We start from the raw sequence: 23,663 nt of genomic DNA, 5'->3' as shown, positions 1-23,663 counted from the left end.
TGGATATGATTTTAATGTTGTGTCTGGAGTGAAGGGGACAAGGAGACCGTTTTCAGAAGGGATTAGGGCTCACGCTCCCTTGTTATTTATGGGCCTTTCAAATGACCGTGTTGGGTTGTGTGATGGGGAAGAGGGGGAGGGAGGGAAATGTCTGATGAGCTGTACCATGTAAGGGCAGGGTGTGACAAAGACTGCATCAGGGCAGCATGCTTACTTAGAGAGAATCATTTGAGCATATGGTCCTGCTTCACTCTTTGACCACTGTAGAAGCATGATTCTGCCTCCGCTCTGGCACTCGATGCTCCAGGTAGATTTAGTCAATGAGTCACAGACCACAACCAAATATCCCCACAAGATCCCTATGAGCATGGAGGTGGAGTGAGGTTGTGCCAGGAGGCCTGGGATGTGTGACTGTCCCTAGCTTTGCGGAGCGCTGTGCTCAGTGTGAGACATGACAGGCCTGTGTTTGGCTGTGCAGCAGCAAAGCTGGCGAGTTCCAGGGATGGGAACATCTGGATTTGTAACATATGGCACATTCATCTATCTCATACCAGATATATGGACTACACATACACACAGAGCTAGAAAGCGCCTTGCTCAACAGACACATAGTTTAAATACAATGGACACAAATATTATCTCCCTTTCACACTGAAGGACAGAGGCAAAAGTTTTACTTCCCCTCACTTAATCCTCTTTTACACGGTACATAAAATTACCCTCTTTGTGCTGTATTTGCCGCAGCTCTGACAGCCTCTGAACACCTAAGAAAGCCAGGCTATGTATTTTACACTTCTTAAGTGCTATAAACAGAAGTTACAACCATGGACTATTTCAGAAAGTATTGGAGGGTGTCTGCTTGTCCTTTACCTGGAAATAGTCTTTCACACCTTTGATTCAAGAAACTTCCTTGTCATCCTCTCTTTTGGGATATCATTTACCTCAGCCATGTCAGCCACATGGCATTAAAGATGAACACAGATAATTTTATCACTTGGCTGTGATGTTAATTTTCTTTTACTGTTTCCTATATTCAAATCACAAAATGGCAGAACATTCCCTCATAAAAAAAGCAAGTGATGTTACTTGTAAGATAATGGTAAGGGATGTGGCAAGCAAAAGTAGGTTAACAGACTGAACTACACTTATTTTGCATCAGTTATAAAACAGTCTTGTGAATTGTCCTTAATTGGTTTTGGTTATGTCAAGGCCTTTATTTAATTCTCCATCACTTGTAAAAGCCCTGAGGTAACTCACTTCACAGAGAGAAAATTCTGACTGACTTTGAAAATGTGGTATTGTTGAGCAAAAAGACTCACTGAGCACACTGCTAGTTTCTTTCAGCAGCAGGAGAGATCCAGGAGGTGATTAGCTTTGTTCTCATTTACAAAGCACCAGTGGGAATTTCTAAAGGGTTTCACAGGCCCTGTGGATAAGGCCAAGAACAAAACAGGGCAGTGAAAAGCAAATAGAGCACTTCATCAATAAACTACTTAGAGATGCCACATCAATAGCAAATTAGGAAGAAAGAAAGGCACTCTAATACTTTCACATAGCAAAGGAGGTTTAAATTTTGGTTTTATACCTCTTGACTTTTTTAAACAACTGCACTGCTATCGAACTACGCTTCGCAGAGGGAACAGAGGTAATCCCAACTCACCACAAGGCTATTAGTCTGATAAGATTTGAAAGGGAGACAGGCACTGATCTGTGATAGTTCTACAACATTGGCCTCTCCCAAGGGTTACTACTGTCAGGAACTCCATCCTCAGAAAGGCTGGGAAAAGAGCGTACCAGTGGGAAAAGGCTACCAGGAACTGCGTGACTGCTTACCAAAGATGCAAAACTACTGCTGCTTCAGCACCCCCTGTCCGCTTGTCTCCGAAGAGGCCTGCTCGCCCAGACATACATGGGGATGGAAAGCTAAAGAGAAGCTGGGGGGGAATAGTGTCTCATTAGTATCTCATTTTCCATTAATAAATGGTACTTCTGAAAGGTTTCTTGCCCTAACTACAGAAAAAAAAATTTAAAAAAAAAATCAACATTTTAAAATATTTTACAGCTGGAACAAAATCAGCACAGGTCTATCGATCTTTTCATTTTAATAATGTTGAAGCATTTTGTTTGGATTTTAACACTGCAATAAAACACTAGCAATTAGCTTATATTTTATAACAAAAATCTCACTTCTAACCAGAAAACAGAGTTTTCATTTTAGAAAGCCTACACAAGCTCAATTTTCTAGGCTGGGAAAAAACCCAAACCACTAGACAAACTCATTTGCCAACTTATAAACTTCTCTTTCAGAAGATTAAGTAAAAAAATACAGAAAAAAAAATTTGCTTCAACAAAGGTGTGTTTTCAAGTTTAAACCAGCTTCAAAACCATCTCACATCAAGCTTCCTCAACAGCAGCCGATAGACACTAAAGGAAAGAGCGATGGAGGCAATTTCACAGCCGCTTGGTGCAGTCTCAGGCGGGGCTGCTGCAATCCCAGTTCAGCATCCTGCTCATGTTCACGGGCTTCTGCATGATTTAAACTGCTCTGGAGTTACACTCCGATGACAGGAACAAAACGGGAAACAACAGAAAGAGATAAATCAATTCATTTACTCCTTGGAGCACAAAGAGGGATGATGTTTCAGTAACATTTTACAGTCACAGAGTATTCAGATGTTTAGAAGATACAGCATTTATGCTCTTTTGAGGTAGTTTTTCAAACAGGGAAGTCCATTTGGACTGAGGCTCGTGGCATCAGGTGCTCTCTTTACCAACAAGCAGGCCTTACTAGAAACCCATCAGCCTACTACCCTGTCCTTGGTGTTTCAGTTTCTTTGCCTTGCAGGATTTTTGCCAAAACAGCTGTGCATTTGTAAGACACCTTTGTGCTGTGTATGGAAGGCTCAAGATGCAGTTCTCCAGTCTTTGTAAGCAATGCCAAGAGCTTTTATCCTGCTCACTGACTTGCTCCAAGGAACTGAACGGACCATGGCTCTTCTTTGCAGAACATTTGATAGCGAGCTGTGACTGCAAAGCTTCCTGGGCACAAATCCTCACGTACGCACATGAGCTGCCAGTCGGGTAACTTGTCTCCCTGCGAGCACAGAGAGGATCCGCTGGCGGTACCCTGCGGACTCGCGTGATCTTGACCTGCCGTGTTCCACAGCTCCTGCCCACCCGGTTCAGGGGTAAACTCAGAAGGGATTCTTGAGCAGATATTGGCAATTACAAATTTCAGGAGCACAACTGCTTTTTATTACGGGTACACAACCCAGCACGGGAGGAGGCCTCAGCATAGCCTCTAGCAGGCTAGGCTAACAGAAAGAAGACGACCTCAGGGGGATCTCTGAGAGAGACCCTTTTCTTGCTGTCAGAACTGATCTCCGGGCCCCGACGCCCTGGGGAGGGAACCCTGGAGCTGCCGCCTTCCCCGGGTTCGAACATGCCGAAAAGGGCCACCACGGCCAATTCTGTCCCCACATGAACAAACACCTCCACTCGCTGCCTGGCTCCCCCGCCCCTCACGCCCTTCTCGCCCCCCCGGCTGGAGGGCTGAGGCCCCCCGCACCCCGGGCAGGCTCACGCTGCGGGAAGGGAGGCGGGGGTGTGCCGAGGGGCGGCCAGGCACAACCCCCCTCCCCTCCTCCTCTGCCGCGTCCCTCAGCCTGGCGAGGGGAAGGAGCCGCATGGCGCCCGCGCCCCCACCCCTCTCCCTGGCGGCCGGGACTGCGGGCTGAGGGGAAGGGAGCCCGGGGGGGCACGCAGCCGCCACCGCTCCCTTCCCCGCAGCCCTGCGGCGGCGGGCTCGGCCCCCTCCTGCCGCCCCGCCTCAGCCCGCCTTCCCCGCGCGGCACGCCGGGCCAACATGGCCGCATCCCGCGCCGCCGGGCGCCCGCCGCTCGGCTGACAGACAGCCGCCCGCCCCGGGGCCGCCCCGCCGCCCGGCATGGAGGAGAGCTCCAGCTGCGAGAGCCTCGGCGCCGGGCGGGCGGCGGCGCCGCGGCCGCCCAGCGGCGACTCCCTCTCCAGGTAACGGCCGCCGCGCCATCGCCCCCCACCCACCGCCGCCCGCGGGGGGCCGGGCCGGGCCGGGCCGGGCCCAGCCGCCGCTGCCGCTTCGCCGCGGGGCTTGGCGGCTTGAGGGGCCCCTCGTCAGTCAAGAGCCATCGCGGGGCGTGGGGGGAGAGGAAGAGGCGAAGAGAGCCGGCAGCGGAAAGGAAACTGAGGGGATGGGGCTGGTGCCATTTTCTCCCTCCGTGGGCAGCAGGCTTTGGCTTCTCCCCGCCGCCGGCTCTTGCTCGTCGGGGTGTCCCGGCGCATCCCGGCACTCAGGGTGGCTTCGGGATGACGGTGCACGCTGGCAGGCGTGGGCATCACTCGACTGCAGTCAAGCCGGTTTCTTTTACAGGTGTTTAGTCAGAGATGGAGGTGCCACCCCACCAGCCTTTAGATAAAGGCTCTCTGAATAACCTAAGCTGTGCTACCTGTCTTTGGTACGTGCAGTGAGTGGATTTAGGAAATCAATAGTACAGGTGAGCTTTTGCTGGAAGGGCAGGGTAGGGCACCAGGTGCGTTTGCTGCCTACCTGCACCCTGCTGTTCTCAAGCTAGGCCTTATCCTGTGCTTTTTCAGTAACAAATTTCCTGGGGTGTGTTGAGCATTTGTGGTTTTGTCCTTACGGCCTTTTCCGAGGTCTTGACTTTGTGGTCTGAATGATTTTTGATGCCATGTGGGTAATTTCCAAGGTCTTTAAGCCGTCGAAGCTGAAAGGAGATTTTCCTGTTCCCCCCACCCTCCGCAGGCTATCAGTGAAGTTTGAATTTTGTGACTTCCAGCTGCATCTTGCTTGGACCGTGCGTTTAATACAGGAGATTGTGGTAGGGTAGCAGGGGAGGACGTTGGCTGATGGACAGAGATGATGGCATGGGAGGCCTTGGGTTTCATGGTGGGGCCTTGGAGCAGGGTGACCTGGTGGCTGAAGATAATTCTGTCCTGTTTTGGCTTCCCTTGCCATGCCCAGGTCATAGGATCACAGGGTAACTCGGCCTGAAGGGATCTTAGCATCCCTCAGTCCAGGCTCCTGCTCACAGTAGGGACAGGCTACGATCAGGCTGCTCATGGCTTTTACCCACTCTGTTCTTGAAAATCTACAAAGATGGAGACTGTACAACCTCTCTGAGCAGCCCATCTCCATCTTCTGGATACTTTGCACATACGCACTGGGGCTGCTTTTCAGTCCCCTGAAGCAGTCTCTGCTCCAGGCTCCCCCAGCCTCTCCTCACAGGCAGGTGCTCCAGCCCCACCATTCCGATGGTGCTTCCCTGGACTCCTTCCAGTTCATCAATGTCTTTCCTGCACTGGGGGGCTAAAAGCTGTTCGCAGTATTCCAGAAGCACTCTAATGAGTGCTGAGTAGAGGGGATCCTCCCCTGGATCTCCTAGCTCTGCCTCTGTTCTCACAGCCCAGGGTGCTCGTGGTCTCTTCGCTGCCAGCATCTCTGTACTCCCATGCTTGTTTTTCCCCAGCAGGACCCCCAGTGCCCACTTTGCACTTGGACTTTTTCCTTCTTGAGTCCCTCATGGCTCTGATCCTCATTTCACCCTCCTTCGTCAAATTGTTCTGTTCTCTGCTCTCTGTGTTGGTTTCCTTGTGCAGTTTACCTGTGCCCTGCCAGATGCCTACAGACCTTTCCCCCTTACCTAACTGACTCAATATACTCTTCTTTTTCCCTCTGCATCAACTTGGGCAACGTGGACCCATCTGGAGGTCAGTCACTATAAGAAACACAGGTCTAATGGACACAAAAGAGAGCTTAACTCAGAAGAGCCAATGGCTACAAAGAAACTCCAGTTCAGCCTCTCAGCAGCATGCCCTGCACAGATGGAACCATTGGGAAACAGAGGTGAAAAATCTGTTTCTGTTGAGCGTGTGCAAGGCTATGTCCTCCAAGCCCTGAAAAGGCCCGGACTTGAGCAGATTTCTTGGGATATAAAAAAGCTTATCCAGAAGCTTTCAGAATTTCAAGTCTCTACTCTGACATCTAGAACCTCTAGAAGAAAGCTAGCTTATTTTTTTATATATTCGAAACAAAATATATTTTTCTCTAGCCAGGTGTTGGAAATAGATAAATATTTTCCATCTGCAGTTGTTAATAAAACCCCCCTCATCTTGAGTTGGTGTATGCTGTGAAACTTTTTAGTTGAAATGGTTAAGATTAGGGCAAAATTATAAGAAAATAAGGTTCTTGTAATGAGAGATGCCTTGTGACCTTCAGAATGTGTATTACCAGCTTCCCCTGCAAATCTAGTGATACTTATGCACAAGTAAATAATTTTCTTATGAATTGGACTGTAGTTCCATTTTCAGTGATTTTTTTTTAAGATTTTTTTTCATTAAAGCTGTACTGTAGTCTGATTTTTACGCATCAGAACAATCCCTCTGAAACTAATGGGACTATTTGTATGCATTGAAACATAGTTATTTTCATCTCTATGATTGTGGTCTAATAGCTAGACCAACTTTGAATTGTTAACCTATGGCTATAGAGATGTGACCCATTTTCACTAAGTGATTTTGTTTAAAAAGAAAAAGTTAGCTTTGAGGGGATGTGAGGAGCACAATGAATTGTAAGGGTGCTGTCGTCAGTTTTTATAACCCGTCTTATTTAAAAGGAGCAACAACAAGAACATGAGTAGAAGGTCACTCATCCCAGATTCCCATTTACCTAGCAATATGAAGCCTTATTGAGTTGCAGTTGACTGAATTGTTTTATGCAAGATTTAGAAGACTTGGAAAGGTGCTAGTATTAAATACATACAGCAGTGCATTATTTGGATTCTTTCGGCTCCAGCTTGGAAGGTAGGCGAGTTTCATATTTCCAGAGATACTTAAGATCTAACTCCTCAAGGAGACATGCTTGATAAAGGTTACTTAAACATAAGGTTGCTCACATGAATAAGTGCCTTAAAGAACGTATATATGTTTATTTGTCTTTTAATAATGCACATGAGATATGGGAATAATGCCATTTGACAGTGAAAGTTTCTTTGATATTTTAATCACTAGTAATGCACGGTACCTGTGCTCCCTGAGTAAGATATGGGAATAACTAAACAAGTGTTACCTACTTTCTGTTCCAACTAGAAAAATAATTTGAAAAACTATGTGAGATTCACAACATAACTGTACGTGGTAAAAAAAATCCCCAGCCCTTTATGGAAATACTGATTTAGTTTCAAATGAGCAGGTCACAGCTAATTAGTTCAGCTGCCCTCATAGTTGTGCTGAAACAGCTATTCTGCTTTTCAAGTCTAAGCTGTCTCACTCAGTGCTAGTTTTTGGGGGCACAGCACTGGATTCTGCAGTTCTCTGTGGTTTCCAAAGGTCAATATTTAGGATGGGCTTTCCCCTTCCATCCTGTTCTCATAGAAGACAGATGACCATGAGCCAACTACTCATAAAGAGCTGCGGTGGTATTTAACTAGCAGCTTGCAAGCAGTGCTTGTGTGTCTGCAGAGTCAGACCAGGAAAAAACGATGAGACAGAAAGAGGAGTGAGGTAAAACACTGATTCTAATGTTTGATGAGCTATGTCACAGTTGTATCCAGAGAAGCAAGCTTTACTCAGTGTTATGGACTGCTTTTATATCTTTAAAATGGCCTGGCAATCCTGGGTGAGTGGTAAACATCTTTCAGCTGTGCCAGTCTTTTCAAAGACCACTCTTAAAATGAATTTGTAGGTGGAGTTGTGGGTGGCTTTTTGTTTCGTTTTTTAAATTTGAAGTTGCATATGGACCCCCTGACCATTGGGATTCAAAGTAACAGCCAGCAAAATTCTACCATAATCTTTCCTTTTGTGAAAGGAAAGCCAGATAGAGCCATGTATGACTTTAGCAGAACACATGACTTCAGGAAAAAGGTGATGTCAAACTTCAGATATTTACTTCTCATGAAAAGCAGTTAGGCATTTTTTTCATGCAATCTGTGTGATAATGGGCTGTAGTTTCTGAGTGAACATATACCTCTCTCTATTCCTCTGAAATGTTATCTGAAAAAGCATATTACAGTCCAGTCAGTACAGTCCAATAAGATAGCTAAGAGTCTTTCTGTTAGATCCGCTGAAGGTAAATTTGTATTGCCTGTACAAAAGTGTGGAGGTGATTGTACTGTAAAGAAACCGCTGTAGGAGATGTCAGGGATATTTCAACTCAGTATGAAAAGAGAGAAGGAGATAAGGCAGTGGGCAGATGTTTCCTGCCAGTATGACTGTAGCAATGTTTGATGTTACCACTTTCTGGTTGCTTGTTACCACCTCTCTGCTGGTGGTTATCATCCACAGAGGTCTGCAGACACAGTGGATCCTATGCATTGTACTTTTACTGAAGCATATGAGAATAATCACACTCCTTGTCTTTATGTTTGCAGGGATAACTCTGAAAACAAACTGTGTATATCAGTGGAACAAGGTCTGTTGAAGCAATAGCTTCATGAGGTATGAATTCCCCCCTTCGTCTCAAATAAGGTCCTGTCAATACCTGGTCTGATTTAAGGCTACATTGATGGAATTCCTTCCCCATGGGTGAGATTGATGCTGGACGGAGTTGGGTCTGTAAGCTGTTGGCTGAGGAGGGCCCGCTAGCACCACATTGCTACCAGATGTGTGAGATTTGCTGATTGAGTTGTTTTGTGATGAGTCATTGAAGTTAGAGTTTGAAAGTGAAGATTTTAGCCAGTTCTGGTGTTCAGTGAAATGTGAGTAGCTGTCATTTTTCTCATGGGCTTTGAGAGCACTTCTTGCATTTGATTTCTTATATATGTGAAGCAGGATTTATTAAGAGTTGTTACCATTAAAGACAAGTACGTTGCTGGCTGAGTGTTGATAATGAACTGGTTTTTGCATTTGAGAAACTTAACGCTGTGCCTAGAACCAATTAGCAACTCCAGATGGGCTCATTATCATTAATTTTAATATGTGAGTGATAATTTATAACACTTATTTGCAACTGAAGTCCATTCTGAGATAGCTTTTTCGTGTACTGTATATTGTGAAGATAAAAAGCAGTTTTGCCTGCATATACATTTGCAGAGTGAGGAGAATCTTTTATTAGAGTCTGAGGATTTGGGGCAGAAAATAATGAAAATAACATTCAGTCAAAAAGACTTAAGAGCTTTTAATTTACAGAGTGAACTTGTGAAGAGAAACTGTTGCCTTTGAAGAACTCAGGAATTGTTTTTAGTAGCAATCTTTGGCATGCATGTTTCAGCTCCTGCATTCCGCAGAAGCCATTCCTACTTCTTCTGGAGTGTGACACTTTCAGTCTTAGAAGTTTTACTCTGTCAGGCACATGCAGATCTCTTTGTGCAGGCTCTGACCATTCAGTAAAAGGGTATGTGTTTGTTTTTTAAGTATATTTTCCATTTCAGATTAAAAACCACAATTGGCATTCACCTGTTTCTTTTGTTGTAATTAATGTTATATTGCTGTTTAAAGGCTTCACAGGAATTTGGGGTGCCATGGTTCTAGCTGCTATACAGATACAGAAGGTGATGGTTTCTACATTGAAGAGCCAGGGACCAACTATTTAAATGTGCCTAAGCCAGGACTACTCTATTTTTACTAATGCATGGTGGGTAATTTTACTTTTGGATGTGCAGTCGAGTGCGGAGACTCCTTGCTGAGAGATTGGGCAAAGAGCGAGGAAGTCTAAGGATGAGATGAAAAACTGCTGTGGAGAGATGAGGCTAGATCTGACAGCTGGTAAGGAGTAAAGCTAAGCTCAGAACACGACTCTCTTGGGTCCCGTCAAGCACTGCCTTTTCTAAAGAGAGATGGTAATGTTATGTTGACTAACAGTCTATTTGTTAGACAGTTTTAAGTCGTACACATAGTTCCTTAACTGCAGGCTATTTACAACAGACACACAATTACAGAATCTGAATTTTAAGATTGAGGATGACCTGATGATGTCAAATTACAAAATTCCTGTCTGTTCTGTGATTGTACTCGTGCTATGACTTCAGTTATAGGTTAACACTTGTCTCGAACATCTTTTGTTACCTATTTCTGATGTTTTATTGTCTCCCTTCCTTTGCTATTTTTTTATAGCTCATGTACAAAGGCAAGAACTGCATTTGGAAAGGTCATAACACCTCTGGAATGGCTTAGCAGAATGAGTAGTCCACAGCTTCTTTTTCATGAATCTTTACTTGATGACCTGCTCTACTGTTACTGGTTTTTCAGTGCTGAGGGTATCAGGTGGTGTAAAAAAGACACCTGATCCATACACCAAATGGCTTATGTTACCAGAAAGCTTAGTTGAGGAAAAAAACAGCAAGCATGCGTTAGAAATACATTGGAAACCTTCCAGAGGTCACTCTGATAAGGTGTTATATACAAGGTGCAGTTATATGACATGAAAAAAGTGGTCTTGTTGTTTGTCCATAGGAAGCCCATTCCACCATGAAGAAGAGCATGACAAGAAGGTAATGAAGTGCTTGGTTTGTAGAGGTGTTTGGTATAACCCAGGGAAGTGAGAATACAGAAGAGACACTGTCACAGTAATTACCTCCATCTTAATTTTTAACTAAAAACCATCTGGCTGTTTTATAGCCCCGGTAACTGGGGGCTAATTGAAGAAAAATTTGGTGAAAGACAACAACAAAAAATCAGTGGAACTTTTCAAGTATTTGTTTTTCCTTTTCCTACCATGTGTAGTTTCTTTTGCCAGACAATGTTCTCACTCAGTAATTTTCCAGTGATTTTGAGGTAGCTCTTTTCCTTGCTTCTCTCTTGCCTCTCTGCTCCATGAATTCTTTTCCATTGCTTTCTAAACCCTGATGTATTTGATGAAGAAAAAGTGTTAGCAGTTTTCTAGTCCATAACCTCTTCAAGGTGGTGTTCTAGTCATTTTGTTAGCTCTGCATAAATGCTCCTACTTCACAGATCTGGCCTTTCTATAGTCTTCTGGCCATGGCTCCAGAATCATTACTGTTAGGTCACCAAGTGGTTCAAATTTGATCTGGGTCAGGTGTGGTATGTGATCATATTTCTGCTGAACTAGTTAAAAAAACCCATAAACTCGTGTTTTCTTTCATTGTTCTGGGAAGACATGCAACACCTATTTAGAATAAAACAACATTTTTATCTGGGTTTATTTCTGTGATGTAAAGAGACTACATGCCCGTACAAAGCGTTACACTCAAAATTCTATTCACAGACAAAAAGGCGGCACATCTTTATATAGCAAAGAATTTATTGTTAATGTAACTGAAATTTTGAAAGTCTAATCATTATTAGTCCAGATGCAATTATTACGGAAAAAGAAAGAATAATAATGCAGTTAAAATTGTCATATGTACAGTTCTTACTTTCTATCCCTCTTCCTGGTGTTACGCTCACCCCTCCCCTGCTCCTCTGAGTCCCAAGGTTGCTGGTTTTATTCTGGTGGTGGTGGGTGTTACAGCAAGTTGTCAGCATCTGTAGTCCATTTGTGGGAGAAGTATGAGGTTCATGTTGATGGTTTCTTTCCTTACTGTAACGGAGGAGGGAAAGGCTGTCGATGTTGTCTACCTGGACTTTAGTAAAGTCTTCGACACTGTCTCCCACAGTATTCTCCTGGAGAAGCTGTCGACTTGTGGCTTAGACAGGTTCACTCTTTGCTGGGTAAAAACTGGCTGGATGGCCGAGCCCAGAGAGTCGTGGTGAATGGAGTGAAATCCAGTTGGCAGCCGGTCAGAAGTGGAGTCCCCCAGGGCTCAGTTTTGGGGCCGGTCTTGTTTCATATATTTATCGATGATCTGGATGAGGGGATCGAGTGCTCCCTCAGCAAGTTTGCAGATGACACCAAGTTGGGTGGGAGTGTTGATCTGCTGGAGGGTAGGAAGGCTCTGCAGAGGGATCTGGACAGGCTGGATCGATGGGCCGAGGCCAATTGTATGAGGTTCAACAAGGCCAAGTGCCGGGTCCTGCACTTTGGCCACAACAACCCCAGGCAACGCTACAGGCTTGGGGACGAGTGGCTGGAAAGCTGCCTGGTGGAAAAGGACCTGGGGGTGTTGGTTGACAGCCGGCTGAAGATGAGCCAGCAGTGTGCCCAGGTGGCCAAGAAGGCCAACGGCATCCTGGCCTGTATCAGAAACAGTGTGGCCAGCAGGAGCAGGGAGGGGATCGTGCCCCTGTACTCGGCGCTGGTGAGGCCGCACCTGGAATCCTGTGTTCAGTTTTGGGCCCCTCCCTACAAGAAGGACATTGAGGTGCTGGAGCGTGTCCAGAGAAGCTGGTGAGGGGTCTGGAGCACAAGTCTGATGAGGAGCGGCTGAAGGAGCTGGGGTTGTTCAATCTGGAGAAGAGGAGGCTGAGGGGAGACCTCATCACTCCCTACAGTTACCTGAAAGGAGGTTGCAGAGAGGTGGGTGTTGGCCTCTTCTCCCATGTGACAAGTGACAGGACAAGAGGAAATGGCCTCAAGTTGTGCCAGGGGAGGTTCAGGCTGGATATTAGGAAAAATTTCTTTACTGAGAGAGTGGTGAAGCATTGGAATAGGCTGCTCAGGGAGGTGGTGGAGTCACCATTGCTGGAGGTGTTCAAGGAACGCGTGGACGTGGCATTGTGGGGCATGGTTTAGTGGGCATGGTGGTGTTGGGTTGATGGTTGGACTTGATGATCTTACAGGTCTTTTCCAACCTTAGTGATTCTGTGATTCTGTCATTTTAGCATGTTTGGTAAAACAACTTCACACGTATCTCTTTCTTCATTGGTCTGCAATTCCACATTACATCTGATTTTTGCTATATATGGTTGATTTTATGGGTACTAGATACTATTTCTTTGTTAGCCCTAAAACCAGTTTCGTCCAGCTCCAGTTTTGCATTTCTTTAACTGACCATTGGTGAGCTGTTTATAGCCGTAGTCTCCAGGGCCAAGCCTGTGCCCCATCTCTTCTCATCCTGGGCCTGTACTCCTCTATGCCACATCCTGTGTCTCCACTTCTCCAGGCCTCTGCTATCATATCAGGCTGTTACATTTCTCCATACAAAGTCATTATGTTAGTGGTAAATATCTCATTCTCTATAGAATAACTGCTTGTTACTGCTGTCTGTGCAAAACTGTGGTTGTACCACATACAAAAATAAAACAAAGTAGATACAGACACCTGACCAATTACAGAAATTGCAGTCACAACTAAATCAGGTAAAACAAAGCTGCAGGCAGGCCAAGAAAAGTGCAGGCAAAGCAAGAGTAACGAACCTCAGTCACGAGGCCTTGAAAATTCACTACAAAGCTTATAGCCTATGAAGAGCAATGGCAGTATTGAATGACAGGGCTAAAGGTTAACCCAACTATATTTTTCTGAACCGAATTTAACTGGTGGAGTGAGTATACATCCGATCATTGCTTGGTGTTTTGTGAGCAAAGTGTTTGGTGGTGTTTTTTATTTCCCCCCCCCCCGCTGGCACAAAAAGCACTAATATCTGAATTACTGAGTTCCTGAACCACAGCCTCATTCATACCTCCTGCCTTTTATTGAAAATAAAGCATTTGTGCTATTTTTATTGCTGTGTTGTTAAATCCTATTGTTGATTTCAGTTGATATCATTGCTATAAGATGGTGGTCGTCTTGAAGAGAGAGATTGCACAGGTAGGTAGTAGGACTAGCCTCATCAACTGTTTCAGCTAAATCTGCCCTTGAAAGAGGTGGAGCCTGTGAATGAGTTGGTTACACATGGAGGATTATAGGGGCTGTCTGGCTGCTGTGGAGAGTGGATGCTGAACGTAGGGGCAAGTCACTGAAACCTGCAGTACCAGAGATGAGCTGCTGAAGGATGACTGTCAAAATCAGTCATCAGAGTAGAGATTGGTTTAACCAGCAGATGGGATCAAAAATGATCAACATCTCATTTGTAAGTAGAACACCTCTGATAAAGAAACGAAAAATGTGGGATCTTCTGCTCACGTTTTAACCAAGTTGACTTTTGGAGTAGGCTGTTTTTGAAAATTTGGGCTGTGTCCTCCAGTCTAAGAATGGGCATCCCACTTCTACACTGCAAATGAGCCCTCACACCTCATGAGAGAATGCTTCCCAAGACTTTTTCCTCAAAGGTGAAGAAGCATGCTGCCAGAATGGTCATTAAACGCCGGGGTGTGAGAAGAAGAATGTGGTGGGATTGTTTGTGGATGTGCTCAGGACTTGTGCCAGCAGAGCAGTCTTGGCCCTTTACTTGTTACCGTCTGCTGGGGTACAGCTTCTGCTGGTCACTGCTGCCTCCAGCACCACGGAGGGACATATGTCATCTTTTTTTTTGCTAAAACATATTCTGATTCTAGATTCCACCTTCTGCTTCTACTTTCTGCTTCCATCGTGCATAAAGAAAAGTACAGGCACCCTGGATGAGATTTGTCTCATCTCACTGGACTGATACAGATCTCTGCTAGTCTCTGGGTTTCTTTTTGTAGGCAATGGGGAAGAGTGAATCATCTCAGTTTCTCCTTGGTGACTGTAAGGAGAGCCTGCAGTGAGTAATTCAGATGTGACCACCTACGCAGAACTCCCTCCCCATCGTTGTGGTAGGGGCAAAAAGTGCATGGAGTTTTGGGTTGTTCTCTGCTCCAAAAAAGGAAGGAGCTATTTCTTAAATCACATCATTCCTCTTTTTTACATGTTAACTAAATCTGTTCACAACTGAGGAGAGAGCAGAGATTTGTAGTCTGGTTTCCTAAGCCCCGTTGTATGTGTGTATATCTCCTACTTTGTCCACTAATAGTTTTTGTAACATTTGGACAACTTTAACCATGTTTGACAGAGGAGTGAAAGCAGTTAACTTATGACAAGTTTTGCATTCAAACAAAGATGGAGATGGGAAGGGAGGCCATGTAATTTTTTCCATTACAGAAAAAGCTTGTTCCTTTTTCAACATAAGGGAATACCTAGATGAGAAAGATATCACGAATATGTGCAGATTCTCTTGGACAAGGCTTCTCTCAAGTTAGAGAAATGCATTATATTCTCTCATTTTTTAATTCCCTTCTTTCCCTGTGCTTTCTCTGGTGGCTGCAAAAGGCTGTGTTCAGCTGAAAACAAAAAGCAAATACAAACTTCTCTGCCACAGGACACTCGTCTTCTGGAAACCAGGGCAGGATCTAGTTCAGATTGCCATATCTCCATGTGAAGTAGGTATCTAAAACTTCCCTACCCTCAGCAGGGTCAATACACTCCACAAGTAATTCAGCTGAACAAAGATAAGTGTCCACTCTGGGAGAGCTGAATTGTCATCTAGACTCCATTGCCTGGGTTTCCATTGACTAAGTGGGAGCATAGATAACTGTGGTATCTACCATTGGGAGCTGAACTATCCAGACCTCATTGATCCTACTCCTCTTTGAGTTCCTTTGTTTTTCACATAGGCTGATTTCTGCTTGAGGAAGCAGAAGTGGCAGGATGAAGTGGCTGTGGGTGATCTTAGAAGATCAGCCCTTGTTTCAGATGCATAAGAACTGATGTACAGAAAATCTTCAGAAGAGCTTGCAAACTTTGTGTGCCTCATTACTTTTTAAGGTGGAAGAATTTGAAAGACCTTTGTTTTCAACAGGTACCTTACAATTGGCCAGTGGGGTGAACGACTGTGCAGCGCTCTTTGCAGATCTGGGCTGTATAGAAAACAATGGCTGCTGAGCACTTTGGAAACTGAGTTTTGTGTTTAGACAATAAACGGGACTGAGTTCGTGGGGAAACCTGGTCCTGAGTATGAGTGTTGAACCTGGGGACTTTGACTGATGGACCACAGTCTTCAAAGATGCTGGGCTCTCTGGAAGCTGTGACATGATACAGGTACTCAATGTTTCTGAAAATATCCTATGTTGTCTTAGCTTGAATTTCTGGAAATAAAGCCCCCAAATTATTGAACACTTGACTTACTTTAGCCTTGAGACTCTGCTAGGGGCCAATTTCATGCAGGGCCTGGGCTGCCAACAAATATAGTTGTTCCCAATCCTTTTTTGAGCTGAGTCTGGTGCAGCACGCAGCTGCATGGTGTCTGTGAAAGCTTATCAAGGTGTTACACCACATCAGTTTTACTAGGTGATACAAGACTCTTCAGATTAGCTGTGTTTATATATTCTTTCCTCCTTCTTTTGATTTTTCCCAGGATGGAACAAGTAATGTCATTGATGAGTAAATCGCTGGTATTTTTAATTTCTGTGGGTGTTTGGTTTATTGGGGTGAGGGGGTTGTGTGGTGTGTGTTTGAAAGAAAATCAGAACATTTAACAATACGTGTTATGTTTTAACTAAGGTGTTTTTTAAATAGGGAAATAGGTAGGAATCTAAAGAAAAATTGAGAGTGCGTGAACTGTGGGAAGTATACACATATTTGGTTAAACTATATGTAACTGGTTCGTAGTATGGAACTAGACATTAAGGCACTGCTGGAATACAAATAGTAAAAGAGAAGTTATATCTGTCTTTTTATCCAGTTCTCCTTTCTGTCCCAAGGTGAGTACTTACTAAAGTAGGTGTTATTTCTGTTTCTTTCCTCAATCAAGTTAATAGGTTTTTTTCCTAAAAAACCAAAACCAAACAAACCCAAAAAATTAACAAGCAAACAAAAGACTTGCTATCCTGTGTTGGTTTCTATTTTTTCTGCTTCTCCTTGCTCTCAGACTCTGGAGTTGTTATTGCAACTTATCATGGGACTGTCTGAATTTGCATCAAAATCCTGATAATTTTTTACTTTTTTGTTTTTCTCTGGCTTAATATATTTTAAAGGAAGGAGGTGGAAGTTTATATGGTAAATATAAATATTAGTAAACTGCAAGAGTGGTTTTGAACTGTGTGTAGGATTTCCATCGTGACTTTTGTCTGCATTTAAAGTACTTGTGGAGACAGTTAGATGTTGCCGGCCCTCTTTCTCCTGTGGGGTGGGGTTGTATATCTGGTGTTGCTCTGATGTAGGAGATAGCAGCACCACTCAGGTCTCTTACTTCTCTGCCACAAAATGTCTCGAACCCTGGAATCAGCTTCTTCCACAGGTAGGCCTAAGAGACACAGGTGGTCTTGTAGCACCAGGAAGCACTTGGATTTGCCCGTCACAAGTGGAGTCTCCCATAGCTCAGTTTTGGGACCGGTCTTGTTTAATATATTTATCGATGATCTGGATGAGGGGATTGAGTGCTCCCTTAGTAAGTTTGCAGACAACACCAAGTTGGGCAGGAGTGTTGATCTGCTCGAGGGTGGGAAGGCTCTGCAGAGGGATCTGGACAGGCTGGATCCATGGGCCGAGGCCAATTGTATGAGGTTCAACAAGGCCAAGTGCCGGGTCCTGCACTTGGGTCACAACAACCCCAGGCAACGCTACAGGCTTGGGGACGAGTGGCTGGAAAGCTGCCTGGTGGAAAAGGACCTGGGGGTGTTGGTTGACAGCCGGCTGAAGATGAGCCAGCAGTGTGCCCAGGTGGCCAAGAAGGCCAACGGCATCCTGGCCTGTATCAGAAACAGTGTGGCCAGCAGGAGCAGGGAGGGGATCGTGCCCCTGTACTCGGCGCTGGTGAGGCCGCACCTTGAATCCTGTGTTCAGTTTTGGGCCCCTCCCTACAAGAAGGACATGGAGGTGCTGGAGCGTGTCCAGAGAAGGGCGACGAAGCTGGTGAGGGGTCTGGAGCACAGGTCTGATGAGGAGCGGCTGAGGGAGCTGGGGTTGTTCAGTCTGGAGAAGAGGAGGCTGAGGGGAGACCTCATCGCTCTCTACAGTTACCTGAAAGGGGGTTGCAGAGAGGTGGGTGTTGGTCTCTTCTCCCAAGTGACGAGTGACAGGACAAGAGGAAATGGCCTCAAGTTGTGCCAGGGGAGGTTCAGGCTGGATATTAGGAAAAATTTCTTTACTGAGAGAGTAGTGAAACACTGGAACAGGCTGCCCAGGGAGGTGGTGGAGTCACCATTGCTGGAGGTGTTCAAGGAACGTGTGGACGTGGCATTGTGGGACATGGTTTAGTGGGCATGGTGGTGTTGGGTTGATGGTTGGACTTGATGATCTTACAGGTCTTTTCCAACCTTAGTGATTCTGTGATTTGGATTCCTGGGTTGCCTTTTTGCTAGAGGCAGTTATGCTGCATGGAGAGCCCCTTGGCTGTGGTCTGCCCAGGCTGCTACCTGGGCTGTTTGGGGGAGAAGGCTGCAGGTCAGGATGTGTGCTGATTCGTCACAGCCCGAGAGATCACTTGCTAGACATCCTGTCAATTGGTGATCTCCCTAATGGCTTTCTGTCTGTCACTGTGCAGCAGTTCTTCAACCATCGGAAGCCTTAGGTGCTGGAAGTTCTCTCTCTCAGCCATGTTTTTTTGACCTAGAAATACTGTTTTTTTGGGGCGGGGGCAGGATCTTCACTTCTAGTTCAGTCCTGCCCTCCACAGCATCTTGTATTTGAAAACAAAAGCTCTAGCTCCTTCTGAACAACCCGAAATGATCCCAAAAAGCATAGCAATAACCTAATGTGTGGGAAGGTGCAGAGATGAGCGGATGGGAGCACTGTTCTAGCAGGCAACCTTGTTTGTGTTGACGGTCAGCAGGGTTGTGTTTTGAATCCCACTTTACCTTATTGTCTTAATTTATTTTCAATGCTAAGAGTCTGTCCTGTTGATTGGAAACCCCAAAGCTTTGGAGCACAGAGATGGACGTTTGCACCATCTCTGGGAAGTCTGTCAAACCTTTCTCCCAAGCGCTGGGGCAGAGCCAGAACAACTGGGCTGCCTTTTCATTGTGTCTCACCTGGAGGAGGTGGGTTCCTTGCCTTGTCCACCACTCACTGCCCAACATCCTAATGCTGCAAGCGAAGGCAGTTGTGCTAGTGGTGGATTTTGCAAGCCAAACATTTCCATTAGGAACTGGAATCAGACCAAAGTACTGGATTATCAGCCTGCTTGCAGGAGGTAGTAACTAATTTTGGACTCCGTAGATATGGGCTGAAATTTAGCTGGTGAAACAGAGGTAAAATGTCAGTTCCCTGCAGAAGTCTAACAACCTCTTGCAAAATATTTTTTTTTTCTTCTGTTTTCTTCCTTGTAGCTGATCACCATCCCATACCAGCCTGGAGCTTGTTAGAAACCTAACTCCCCTTTTGTTCCTCTTGTGAGTACAGATAATTTTGTAGTTATCTTCTGTGTGCTGATCGGAGGATATCACTTCAGGCCTCTGATAGCTGCTGTTCTTCCTGTTTTTTACCTTCTGGATTGTTTGACTCATGAAAGCGTGATACTGTGGGCTGCTTGCTGTTATTAATTACGTGCTGCATATCGGTTTGTCTTTGGGTGTTGGCCTTCTATTCTCGGAATCTTGCAAATATTTTAAACAATCAGCCCATTGTTTAGCAAGTGCTCTACACACACTGTAGGCCTTTTGTGAATTTCTGTTTAAAAAAAATAATAAAAGAATGACTAATGGAGCACGAACGGTGCTTGTGACACTGTAGTCCATTGTGTAACTATTGAGAGCAAAATTTGCATTCCTAGAAAAGCTTGTTCACGGTCAAAATATAGGACATTCTCTTTATGGCTCATGGGAAAACATGTACTATATATTCAGCTCAGGATGCTACTTAGAAGGATCAACTTTTGAAAAATGACATTTTCCTCCCTTGGAACAGTGAAGTCGGACTGAGACCCGGCTTTGCTTGGCAACAGAAGTGAATCTTTTTCATTCAGGCAAGTGGCATGGGGGGCTATTTTAGGTCTGTCACACACATGCACTATGATTTGTTTGCTGAAATGGCTTCATTTTAAGATGTTGTTAAGCTCTGACATTGCCGGCCGTTTTGAATGGAGAGGATACATTATTATCTTGTATAACTGTCTGCCTCCTCTGAATGCCAGAGGAAGCCTGGCAGTTGGTTTTCTTTCCTTCCGAAGCATATTTGTTTGTGGCTTTATTTTTCCCCGCTCTGAGATTGTTACAGGTCAAGCAGAGGTTAAAGTGGGTTCTTTAAATGTTTAGAAAAATTTTGAGTTCCATGTACTTCTGAAATGTAGCAATTGTCTGTCCTGCATGTGCCTAAAAAGAGGGTACTGGGTGTTTGGAGGGGGTAAGGATGCATCTTGTGTGCTATAGGTAGTTTCCTTTGGTACTTGTTGTCGAAGTAGAATAAGCCCGTTCTGATTTTCTATTTTGCTTTGAAGAATTAAGATCCAGTCACTGCTCTCTGGAGATACTATTCCTTTGTCTGTCCATGCAGGCTCTTTGAGAGAGGGGTTGCCTGTTGTTACAGGCATGCGCAGTGCCAAGCACTGTGGGATTCCTGTCCTGGCAGAGATGGTGTTAAGATGCTAAAACTTAATTTACAGCAGCAGAGCCTGTTATGGCCCCGTGGTGGAGTGGAAGCCAGCGCAGAATGCCCAGCTCCTGCTGCAAGGCCCTGGTTCGGTCAGATGCCAAGCCATGCTTTCAAGCGCTTTCCCGAAGAGGGGTGCACAAGGAACTTCTGAGTACCCTTAGATGTATATATATATACACAGATAAGGACTATGGGGATGGACCACTTAGCCTTAGCACAGATCCACAGAGAGCTGCTGTAAATGGGAGAGCCTGGTGTGGGCAGCAGCTGGATTTCCCAGGCCAGTTCAGCCAGTAGTAGCTAGGACAAAGTCATATTCATGGGGAACAAGCACTGGTTTGTCTGCCTCTGCTCTGAAGTGACCCAGAAGGTTTTTCAGTATTTCTTTTTCCTTCTGTGAAAGAAACAGGAGTGTTGAAAGTATTGAGGAGGGAGAGTTGTCAGCTTGAATTTGGGAAGTGAGCAAGAAGTGCTCAATGCCTCTGTGTCATTATACTTTTAAGAGAAGTGCCCAAGTGCTGCAGGTGCTCCTATTCAGCTCCTGCTGTAAATTTGAACAAATTGGATCCTGCTCTCTTGGCATTTGAAGCTTCCAAGTTAAATTGTATTTGCCACTAGTCACCATTAATTTGCAGTTTTCACCTTGATTAATTTTAGGAATGTACATAATGAGAAACTTTTACAAAAAACAGGAAGAGAGGAAATGGAAATTTGCCCTCTGCAGTGTTTTTCTCATTTATGACCTCTGCGGCTGAAACTGTATCACCCAGTGGTGCATTTTATCACCTGTTTCCATGTCAGTTCAGTGACTATTGAAACAAAACATTCAGTTTGATACAGAAGAAATAGTGTAAGCAGCTCATGCCAATTAGTGTCTGAGTAATTGGCACACTTCTGCAAGCAATGAAGCAGCTACTTGTACTGGCAGGGAAGGAATATTCATAAAGAAGGTGCTGGAGAGCTGACTTTATCATCACTGACTGCATTTTGGTTGTGTTATAGGAGTAAGCCAGGTCAGTATTTTAAGACATTGGTACAAAAAAATAGGTGTCCTTGAGCCCTATGTATATGCTGCAAATAAAAATGGTATATTTTCCAGACCTGTGTTTTCCTGCTGTCCCATCAGGTTTTTGCAGAGTTCTGGATATTAGCACAGGTTCCCAGTCATGGATTTTTTTTATTTTATTTTTTCTCTTTTATTGTCCTTTTTTTTGAGCAAGACAAAGGTTTCTTCCTCAGTATTCAAAGTCTGAACAAGGGTCTTCAGAAATTAACAGTAGTTTCTCAGGAAGTTGCTACCCATAGAATCATGGAATGGTCTGGGTTTGAAGGAACCTTGAAAGATCATCTATTCCAAGCCCCCTGCCATGGGCAGGGGCATCTTTCACTAGATCAGGTTGCTCAAAGCCCCATCCAACCTGGCCTTGAACACCTCCAGGTATGGGGCATCCACAGCTTCTCTGGGCAACCTGTTCCACTGTCTCACCACCCTCATCGTAGGCAGTCCCTTTCTGTATAGGATTGTTTCTTATTATTAGGAAGGCGTGTATGTGTATACTTTTTATGTACTTGCTTAACAGAAAGAGGCACACCTTTAAGATGCTTGCTTGGAAATGGCTGTTCTCAGCAATTACAAGCTGGGATGGTTTAGCTGGACCATCCCTTAAAGTAATGTCATGGCCTTTGTCTCAAGTTTTGCCAGAAATTGTTGTGAGGTTTTCTGTGATAGATGAAATTGGTTGTCTTGACTTTCTTCTTGGGTCACATGGCCTAAGAGAAGAGGTTGTGTAGTGTGGTTGTCCTTAGGCTGACGTTCACAGAAAGCACTTCATAGAGTTCTCCTAGGAGTTTTCCTTCCTGCGGAGGGTGGGAACAGGGAAGGAAAAGATCCTCTTTTTGGAGGACAAAGAACGTTGCATTAAATTTCCTACGTGAGGGGTAAGGATACAGGGAGGAGAACTCGGTCCTGCATATATGGTACGTTTGCTTGTATCAGGTGAAAGGTCAGGGGCTTCACGGTTTGATTTGGGCACTTCCTTTGCATCTCTGTGCTTATCTTCTACCTGACCTGAGTTCACTGTGTCGCGCTCAAACCCTCACACGGTCAAATTGCTGTCTTCAGAAGCTGTACTTGTGCTTTCACCTTCTACGGAAAACTGTTGCTTTTCTACTCTAGGAAAGCAATTATTTCATACTCAAACTCTTTCTGTAACAGTTGGCAAAACAAATGGCAACTACAAGTTTTTATTTCTTTTCCTTGGCTTTCTTATACACCGTGTTTTTTAGATTGCAGGGGTCTGAGAGTAGAGATTGCCTTGGATGGCTTTGGCAGATGCCATTTAATGGCAGTTTTTGAAGTGCCGTTTTATGAGTTTATCACTGCTTTCCCCCAAAATATTTCCCCTGCACCTTCATACTTTAACAGGATAAGTTTGCATGTCTCAGACACTTCTGTTTGCAGTTTCTTTACGTCTTTGTTGACAGTTTAAGCTGAGCACGCTGGCATACCTTCAATTCTGCTACAGATGCAGTAATACCTTTCAATTGCCTGAACAAGAATCACCGGAGGGCATCTGTCGGAGTCTGAATTAGCTTTGAAAACTATGGCATGTTGTGGGATAGTTCTAATAACAATGAACACTTTATCAGGAGTTGAGTCATTGTGCTTGGTTTCCATTGTAGTTCTTTTATTAGTTGCATAGATGTATTTCATGTAGCCAAGGGGTTAATACTGCCTGCAAATACTACACAAGACCATTGTGCCAGCAGCCCTCATTTGGACTCATTTAGCATTCAAAATCTGGCCGTAAGAAATACATTTAAATAACAAAAATAATTGCTAAGATGAAATACATGTATCAGTGTTAATTGCATCCTAAACCTGTTTCCCACTTCTGCATGGGGAGGGAGGAAGGAGAGGAGTAAATGGAGATGGCAGTCACAGGAGTAAGGTGCTTTCCCTGGAGGTGCTTTTGAACTGTTGCAGGGGTCTCTTTTGGCACTTCACGCAGACATCCATCAGCAAGAATGGTGCAGAGCTGCCCGGGCCTGAAGCATGGGAAGAGAGATGCTCCAGGAGGTCCTTGGTCTTCACAGGTTCCTCACAGGAACATCTGCACTCGCTTTCTTTCCTGTAGGAAGAGCTCAAAGTATTTTGTGAACCTGAGTATACGTTGTTTCCTAGAGCCTTAATGAGGTTCAGAGGTAATACTGTTATTTTGCGCGATTGTTAAGTTGTACTGAACCAGACCTTCAGCTAGCAGTGATGGGCACAGCTCCAGTGATTTTTAACCCTGGCTGAAATCTGGCCAAAACTACCGGTGTTCTCAAGTGTTTGTCAGGTGCACCCGAA

General features: G+C 44.8%; 1 protein-coding gene across 1 annotated transcript in view; it reads left to right on the top strand.

The window, feature by feature from the left end:
• Positions 1-4,003: 4,003 nt before the first annotated feature.
• The window catches only part of MTMR2 (myotubularin related protein 2), a 64,817-nt gene continuing 45,157 nt past the window's right edge, over positions 4,004-23,663 (top strand). The window contains exon 1 of the mRNA XM_059826726.1: positions 4,004-4,029. The gene's annotated coding sequence lies outside the window, so the exon portion shown is untranslated. The remainder of the gene's footprint in view (positions 4,030-23,663) is intronic.

This window comes from Gavia stellata, chromosome 1 (genome assembly GCF_030936135.1).
Source record: "Gavia stellata isolate bGavSte3 chromosome 1, bGavSte3.hap2, whole genome shotgun sequence".
NCBI lineage: Eukaryota > Metazoa > Chordata > Aves > Gaviiformes > Gaviidae > Gavia > Gavia stellata.
The sequence above is the reverse complement of the archived record's forward strand: the minus strand, read 5'-3'. Positions and strand labels throughout refer to the sequence as shown.